The sequence below is a fragment of the Dendropsophus ebraccatus genome, chromosome 9, assembly GCF_027789765.1.
Source record: "Dendropsophus ebraccatus isolate aDenEbr1 chromosome 9, aDenEbr1.pat, whole genome shotgun sequence".
NCBI classification, from domain to species: Eukaryota; Metazoa; Chordata; class Amphibia; order Anura; family Hylidae; genus Dendropsophus; species Dendropsophus ebraccatus.
In genome coordinates, this window is record NC_091462.1 from 83,149,339 (window position 1) to 83,159,113 (window position 9,775).

Below are 9,775 nucleotides of genomic sequence, written 5' to 3' on the forward strand. Positions count from 1 at the left end.
AAAACAATCTTGGAATCAGAAGGATTGGTAAAAGTATTCCTAAGTTATTGATGAATAAAGTGACACAGGTCATATTCATAAAATTTGCCTTGGTCCTGAAAGGGTTAAAGCCTAAGGGTCGTATTACACTGGAAAATTATCGTTTGAAAAATTGTTAGATAGTTCTGATTTAAACGATAGTCGTTTTGTGTAATAGCAAGCAATGATTAAATGACCAAGGATAAATCGTTGATCGTTTGATAGAATCTGGACCTATTTTCATGGTTGATCGTTTAAGTCAGACATAAGGTACAACCCTCCCCTTTCTTTGTGGTTTTTGCACTCCTCCTTATAAGACCCATATGTGACCAATTAGCGGGATGTGATGTGCATGGTAAGAACCTCCTCTTTCCCAGTCTAGCTGGGAGCAAATGGAGTGGGCTTTTAGATCTATTCACACTAGCTGTGCGCTGCCGGCCATTGCCAGGGTGGTGCAGCTCTGGCCCTGGGGGCCTGGTTCTGCGGCAATGGGGTCGCTGGACCGCTGGGCAGCTTCGCCCCCCCCCCCCCCCGTGGGCACTGGCCTTGCGGTGGTGGTGGGCGGTTGTGGTAGTGGGCGGTGGTGGTCGCTGGCGAATGCTGCACCATGGCTAGAGTAGGGACTCATGTGGATCAGAAGACCTGTGTGTGGTACATGGGGCAATATGGTTTGATAAAATTATATACTAGCTTCTGATGTTGGTTTTTAATGTAGCTGAACAAGCTTTAGTATCAACCATGGGTGTAATGTGCAGCCATTTCTGTGTTCTCCAGGCTTGTGCATAAGGTACAACTCTGCATGCGATCCAAACCCACCAGGTCTTTTTTACCAGCATGCTGTTAAAAAAGACCAGGAGGGGTTGGATCGCATACAGAGTTGTACCCTATTTCTAAATAAAACTATAAGCAGTCAAGACAGCAAGTGCCAGGATTCATTTTCTTCCAGTGTTATTCTATGCCTCAAGCACCTCGATACTGTCCAGAGTGCTGGTCTACACAGCACAAACTTTTGATAGGCCTGCCACATTAACTAACTTTGTTTCTGAAGTTGCTGTTTGGGACGTCGATAGGCTGTCTCATTCCTCAGATGCCATAGATGCACTACTGATATGGCATCTTTAGAAAACTAATGACTATGGCATCTAAGGGGTAAAAACAATCAAGGACCAACTTTATTGGTCTCTGATCTCCTAATAATGTAGCAGAGCCAAACTCTGCTGTAAATCCTGGCTCTGTAGGTAGCTGTACACCATCTCTTCCTCTTGATGACATTAGTCTATTAATAATTCTCTGTACATTAAAGGGGTTATCCAGCGCTACAAAAACATGGCCACTTTCTTCTAGAGACAGCACTAATCTTGTCTCCAGTTTGGGTGAGGTTTTGTTATGGTGCGTTTACACGTAACGAATTTGCGATAATGATAGAATTCGAAAGATAATCGTACGTGTAAACGCAGCGAACGATGAAACGACGAACGAGAAATCATTCATTTTGATCTTACAACATGTTCTCAAATCGTCATTCGTCGTTCCGTGTAAACAGTCGTTCGCCGATTTAACCAATGTGTGAGATAGGCTTAAGCGATCGCAAAACGATTTTCCTTACGATATAATGTACCGTCTAAATGCTGATCGTTACGGAAAAAAAATTGTTACTCTGACATCGTTAATCGTATGATCGGGCCAATTATCGTTTCGTGTAAACGCAGCATAAGTCAGTTCCATTTTAGTGAATGGAGCTTAATTGCAAACCACACCTGAACTGGAGACAAGAGCAGTGTTGTCTCTGGAAGGAAGTGGCCATGTTTTTGCAACGCTGGATAATCCCTTTAAAAATCACCATTTTCTTCCCACATAATTTAATAGAAGTAAAATTAAATAGCACATGCCATAATACATTCCCTTCTTATTCTTTTATTTATTTTTTTTAATATTGTTTGTACTTAATTTGAATCAGATGCTGTTGGTCTAGGATTTATTTTATTTAGAATACTTTTTAATAACCATAAGGCTCTGAACTGGATGGTAAAATATGCGTGGGCCTTTTATAAAGCGGAAAATGGAGACACATTTAATTAACAACAAATGCACCGATATTCATTTCCAATGCATCCACATTCCGCTGGTGTGACTGCCCTTGCACAGATGCTCTGGATGACTTTGTGGCATGGTGGGTCTGGTAGTAATGGGTTTAGTCACACGCATGTCGATCGATGCAATTTGTTTTCATACAAGATGGTGCTGGGAATGAGGAGTCATCGTGTCTGCTTATACTGCCTTATTGTCTTCCAATATTAATGCTTTTCATTCAGAGAACAGCACAACATACATGATGGTATAGTCTCTCTACTGTGTGAGGTATTCTAGTCTGGATTTCTCCCAAACAGGGCTGTGGAGTCGGAGTCGTGGAGTCGGAGCTAGTTTTGGCTGGAGTCGGAGTCAGAAAAAAAATGTACCGACTCCGACTCCAGCTTTAAAAAAATCTTTTATAAATGTAGAATTAAATTTTGATATGAATTTTACAAGTTTTGCTCATGAATATATATTATGAGTAACATTCTAATAGGACACTGTCCCTATTACATAAGGGGGGGTCAGGGAATATATCAGTAATAGTACACTGGCCTTATTAGATAAGGGTGGTCGGGGAATATATCAGTAATAGGACACTGGCCTTATTAGATAAGGGTGGTCGGGGAATATATCAGTAATAGGACACTGGCCTTATTAGATAAGGGTGGTCGGGGAATATATCAGTAATAGGACACTGGCCTTATTAGATAAGGGTGGTCGGGGAATATATCAGTAATAGGACACTGGCCTTATTAGATAAGGGTGGTCGGGGAATATATCAGTAATAGGACACTGGCCTTATTAGATAAGGGTGGTCGGGGAATATATCAGTAATAGGACACTGGCCTTATTAGATAAGGGTGGTCGGGGAATATATCAGTAATAGGACACTGGCCCTATTAGATAAGGGGGGTCATGGAAAAGTTGTTGGTCACTATTTGGCAGATTGTTTCTGAGCTGGAAGAGTCCATTGTGTGGGGGAGATCTGTGCTGTTCTCTTCCTGAATGGTGGATGACTGTATATGAGCAGCAGTGTAATATGAAGATATCCTGTGTAATATAGAGGAGGAGGAGAAGACATAAGTAGTGTAGTAGTAACCTCTGTCCTCAGTGTGGTGTGTTCTCTCTGGGAGATTATGTGTTTTTCTTCAGTGTTCTATGGCTGCAGCTGTGTGTGTGTGCGCGCGTGCTATGGCTGCAGTAGGCTGTGTGTGTATGCTACGGCTGCAGCAGGCTGTGTGTGTGTGCGCACTATGGCTGCAGCAGGCTGTGTGTATGTGTGCTATGGCTGCAGCAGGCTGTGTGTATGTGTGCTATGGCCGCAGCAGGCTGTGTGTGTGTGTGTGGTGTGCGCTATGGCTGCAACAAGCTGTGTGTGCTATGGCTGCAGCAGGCTGTGTGTGTGTGCTATAGCTGCAGCAGGCTGTGTGGGTGTATGCTATGGCTGCAGTAGGCTGTGTGTGTGTGCTATTGCGTGCCCCTACAGTGACCTTCTATATGACTGTGTGACCCATCTATATCACTATGTGTGACCCCTCTCTATATCACTATGTGTGACCCCCTGTATATCACTATGGCTGACCTCTATATCACAGGGATCTGGCATTGTTAGCAGTGTTTCTTTAAGTATGGTGAATATTTAGTTAGAAACATAGAAGACTGTCAGCAGGAAAAGATCACCTGCTCCATCTAGTCTGGTTCTGAGTAGTTCAGGACATAGAGGCTGGAGACTGGCTGCATCCACTGCACACACAGGAGAAGCTTCCTTTCTATGTTTCATAAGTCGCCCCAGGATCATGTAATACATTAGGGAGAAGCTGCTGAGCCAGTGTGATAAAAAAAACTCCCCTGGTACATGACTGGCCATTTATGAAGGAGTCAGAGTCGGTCCTGATAAAATTCAGGAGTCGGAGTTGGTCCTGATAAAATTCAGGAGTCGGAGTCGGAGCTGCGGCTTACCGACTCCACAGCCCTGCTCCCAAACCTTTTTATTTTTCCTAAGTGTCATTCCGGTGTAATGGGAAAGATATAGCAGGGATTCACTAATCAAGATACACCGATTTCTGGTACATATTGTGCTAAAATTCAGTATATAATATAAAAAATTGGCTAACATGTCTACTGAGTTGCTCCAAATGTATCACTTTGACAATTTGTGCCACTTTCACTATACATGCAAAATGTATATATGGCTGTGGGTGGGAACCTATACTTACCTGCTCCTATCCCCTGCAGCGTGTGCACTTATGCTCATGGTCCTCCCAGCTACTTCCTGGTTGTTGATGCCTTGTTGTCCCTGCAAGAACTGCCCTGCTACGCCATTCACTGGCCACAGTGGTGTCCCGCTTAAGTCCACGATTGGCTTAGAAGGGCAGTTCCAATGAGAACAAAGTGTCAACTCAGGAGTAGCAGGGAGGACCAGGGGATCAGGGCAGGTAAGTACAGTTTTGTTTACAAATTGCACTTGCCTAGGTTCTGGCCTGGGGTGACCTTGCAATGTGAGAAATGAAAACTTGTGTTCCAGCTTGGCGAGCCAAATTTTAAAACTGAATTAAAAAAAGAATAATTCACATACAGTATCTGTAGAGCTGTCCGCAGCAGTGGACCCCCTACCACGCACAGCACTACAAATGTGCATTCGTAACTGTTCAAATCGGCACAGAGCTATTCTTTGAGAATAGGTGATCCACGTCACAACTGCGACTGCTCAATGGCTTTCCCTTATTTCTTTCAATTGCGGCCAGAATATGCAGATGTGTGAATGGGGTCTTAGTGCCCTCGCCTTATCTTGGAAGTGTTCAACTACCTTATTCTAAATAAAGGAAACAGGAAGTTGTATTTCAGCCTGAAAAAATAAATGTTGAATGCCAAATTATATGTGCTCCAAAATGTCAGCATGAACGTACTGTACAACTCATTCTGCCAAAAAATCTGGATTGTAATTTCGGGGTGTAAATGGACAATTTAATAAAAAATAAGATTAGTTTATCCTCCCATTATAAGGCTGGTGAGGGCACAGGGCTGCCCCATTGCTCCGTTTTCCCGTCATGGTGCTGGTTAGAGATGAGCGAATCTCGAGCATAGGCTATATCCAGTTTTCCAGAACTCTCGAAGGCTGTGTCCAACTTCTGAGGCCCCCAGTAATCAAATGGCACATGCTCAGGTTCGGAAGATTCGCTCATCTCTAGCTAGCACCATGACGGGAATATAGAGCAATGGGGCAGCCCTTTACACTCACTCCCTCTATAATGGGAGGATAAACATTTGTTGCTTTTTTATTATATTATTTGAGGTTTTCTAAAGGTAAACTTTTTTTTAAGTAACTACAGATGGGAACGTTAAACAGATGACTCACATGCTATTTAAAAGCACAGGGAGTGTATGCGTCTTCCTGTCTAACGTTATGTATGCTTATTCCATTGTATTTCCATCAACAAGTTATACCAAACTCCTTCTAAAATTGAAGCTGAATCTAAGAATAAGACTGGCATAACCTTTGTTTAGAGATTCATTAAGGAGATTTAAAAGGTTTACGATCCAAAGTACGTAAGAAGGAAGACTGGCCCCATATCTATGTATAGAAATCCGCTTGTTGAGGCTTTCTATCCAAATAAAATTAGTAATATGCTAGTAAATCAGTAAAGACTCTAAGTTACCTTTATTTACTCACAGAGATATCGGTACTGGCTTGTTGTAGTAGCCGTTTTACAAACCTAACGAAAAGCAGCCATATTGATTATTAATAAATTAATAATTTATCACTAAATTAAATTCTTAGTAACTGAAAGTAAATAATCACATTGATCACAGACTGACACTCATGAAGTAAATTAAACCGATATGACTGTACTTGTACTATGACGTGTCCTGCAAAGGTAAAGAATGATGGTTGACCTTAGGGAGATCAATCAAAACACCCAGAAGCTTAACTATTACCATAGCAGAGATAGCGGCTGCTATGGGGCCTGCTACATTAGTGGGGCCATCCCTGCAATACACCGGGCCTCCTGAGCTGTCATTATACAGCGTACCAAGGAGGACAGTATGTACTGGGGGGGTAGGATACTAGGAGAGATGCCTATTTTGGGGGACATTATCTACAGGGGGATTAGTGCAAAGTTGCTATAGTAATGTAAAAGATTTGGCAATGGTTATATCGGGTATGTGTAGCATATGTCTCTAGAATTAAAGTCCCTGGTGGGCCCAAGGTACCCCAGTCTGACACTGTAAGTTGCTAGAAACAAAATATAAGCTATGTGATGATGTAAACAGTGGTGGTTCCACCATTATATATACTTTTCTCTGTATATATATATATATATATATATATGCCTTTGAATCATTATGGTGTAAGACACTTAATAAAAAGACCGGACCGGTCTCGAAACTCGTTGTGTCGCTGGCATAATTCTTTTAATAAATTTTAGGATATTTTGTATCACTATTACCCCTTGGACCTGCGCCTGTTTTACCCGTCTTGGAGTGGAGGAGGATACTGACTGTAAGTTGCTGACTTCTTTCTACATACTGTAGCTGCCCACATAAGATTGCACTTCTGTGTAAGCAAAAGTTGTAGCCAGCAACCAGTAAACCTACATCATGCTGTTTTGTGGACTTTATTGACCACCTGGGCCACCCAAATACATAAACTGCTGTGAAGAGTACAGCCAGGTAAGTCATCATTTACATGTGGCACATGGGGATGAGGTCTTGCCAACCACCTACACCTATTCAATGCCATTTACTTTTTACTCATATTATTATCATTATTATTGTTTATTTTTCTTTTGGTTCAAATTGATACAACTATATAAGCATCCCCTTTTATCCCATATGAGCATCCCCGCTTATGCCACATGAGCATCCCCTTTTATGCCATATACCTTCATTTGCAACTCTTTTGCAAATATATAATGCAAACTAAGGGTCACTGTGTTCAAAATTCAGTCTCTTGTAGGTGAATGTATTGCACCATGGATGTTGTCCCTTTTATTATTATTTTTATTTACATAGTTCACACTAGGGTATGTAGAGGTACAGGAACATGGACTGTTCAGATATGTAGGAATCTGCTATTATAGATGCCAGACTAGCAATAACTCCACTTTTATAAATCAGGTCAGGTTAATATTGTGGTGCTCACACCCATTCAGAGAAATGCATGTGACACAGCAGGCATACTTTAATAATAAACTCCATTGTAGTAATTAAACCTGATTGGTATATGTCATTATCAGTGGTTCCGAATATTCTCGATGTCTGGGGCCCTCATATTCAATTATTATTTAAAGAACAAAGTTTTGCAACATAAAATGAAATAAAGTACTTTTTTTTTTTAAACATTCTTTATTTAAGATATTTTCTCATTTCATAAATACATAGAAACAGACTGACTTTGATCATAAACCGGTAATATTTTCGAAATAAAGTACTTTTAAAGCACTAAACATGAATTCGACAGCTGCAATTCCCGTTGCTAATTGCTAACACTTTTAGATAGCTGATAGATCATAGAGACCAATGGTACCTTTCATATATTTGTCTGTACTTCCTCAACATAGAAACATGCTTTAGGTAGCCTTCCCAAAGCTCCTGAAGTACAGAGGGCTGTAATGCCTCTTCACTCCCCCTCCTATCCCTGTCCTGACACAGGTGTCACTATCACTGCTGCATGCTGAGCCTCCCCTTATGTTTGTTCTAATACATATTTGCATTAGAATAGACCTGAGACCTGGGAAAGTAGCCTGTGTTACTGGAGCTGCACCCGTCACTCAGAGTAACAAGTGGAGAGAACTGTCAATCATTGCTCGCTCTGGTACCGGCTGCCGCACCTACAACTCTGGTGCCACAGGCTGCTTCTCCAAGGTAACATTTTATTTTTGTATGCAGTAGAATATACATCAGAGGAAGCTCAGGATCGCCGGCGCTGCCTGCAGTAGTGCTGATGGTATGCTAAGGTTACGTAACTGTCCTGGAACAGAGCTTGTGCAACCCTGAAGTTCATGCATACACTTCTATACTTTTCAAGGGTACAAAAACATAAATACTTGACACATTGTGAACAGATTTAAAAAACACGGCTAATGTGTATATGTTGTAACAATACCATATCCTATTATAATGATGATGATGCTAATGATAGGCATATGGTACCGGTACCGATAACCAGGCACAGCACTTGGTGCACACCTATGATGGCACGGGGGATGATAACTCTGGCACATCACAACTGCAATTGCGTCATTACTCATAAATATACTACTTTTGCAGGTAACCTTACCTCACGTTTGTTGCCAGTATGAACTATACATCTTGCTACAGTCGTCTTTCTAACTCACGGCACAATTATTTATTACACAATTATTTATTACATAATTAATTATGTAACTATGTAATAGTGAGTTTTGTTGCAATTGCGCTCCAGTCTGAACTACACCTAAATGGCTAGGTCTGTTTGCTTGGTGGAATTCTAACATTCTTTAGCTTCTCAAATATATGAACACAAATCCATGCACACCTCCAATGATAAATGCCCCCCAATGTGTCTCTTTATAGCAGGGGTCTCAAACTCGCGGCCCGCGGGCCAACTGCGGCCCGCGGGACACAAGTTTGCGGCCCCCACCACTTTACTGCCCGGCGGCCCCCCTCCGCCGCCTGGCCCATTGATCGATCTTGTGACCGCAAGCAGTGTTTTGCTTGCGGTCACAAGAGTCTGTGTTGGACGGCCCCGGGCTGATGCTGCCTCCCTGGGGGTGTCCCCGGGATTCCCGGACAGCACGCGCACCAGGGAGCTGTGTGCGCAGCAGCTGTTGCTTCCGGGTCAGGGAGCGCTGACCCGGAAGTAACAGCCTGGCGCACATAGCTCCCTGGTGCGCGTGCTGTCCGGGAATCCCGGGGACACCCCCAGGGAGGCAGCATCAGCCGGGGGTCCGTCCATAAGAAGGGAGCTGCGACGGGGGATCGATGTGTTAGGTGAGTTGTTTTTTTTATTTTGTTCTTTATCTACCTTGCGAGGGACAAGATATGGGGACAACATCTACAAAGAGGGGGGGCATTTATTTGGGGGGAAAGATAAGGGAGGCATCTATATGGGGGAAAAGTTAAGAAGGGGGCAACATAAAAGAGACATCTATATGGGGGGGAGATAAGGGGGCAACATAAAGGAGGCATCAATGTGGGGGGGAGATAAGGGGGCAACATAAAGGAGGCATCTATATGGGGGGAGATAAGGGAGGCAACATAAAGGAGGCATCTATATGGGGGGAGATAAGGGGGCAACATAAAGGAGGCATCTATGTGGGGGGGGGGGAGATAAGGGGGCAACATAAAGGAGGCATCTATATGGGGGGAGATAAGGGAGGCAACATAAAGGAGGCATCTATATGGGGGGAGATAAGGGGGCAACATAAAGGAGGCATCTATGTGGGGGGGGGAGATAAGGGGGCAACATAAAGGAGGCATCTATATGGGGGGAGATAAGGTGGGCAACATAAAGGAGGCATCTATATGGGGGGGAGATAAGGGGGGCAACATAAAGGAGGCATCTATGTGGGGGGGGGGAGATAAGGGGGCAACATAAAGGAGGCATCTATATGGGGGGAGATAAGGTGGGCAACATAAAGGAGGCATCTATATGGGGGGGAGATAAGGGGGCAACATAAAGGAGGCATCTATATGGGGGGGA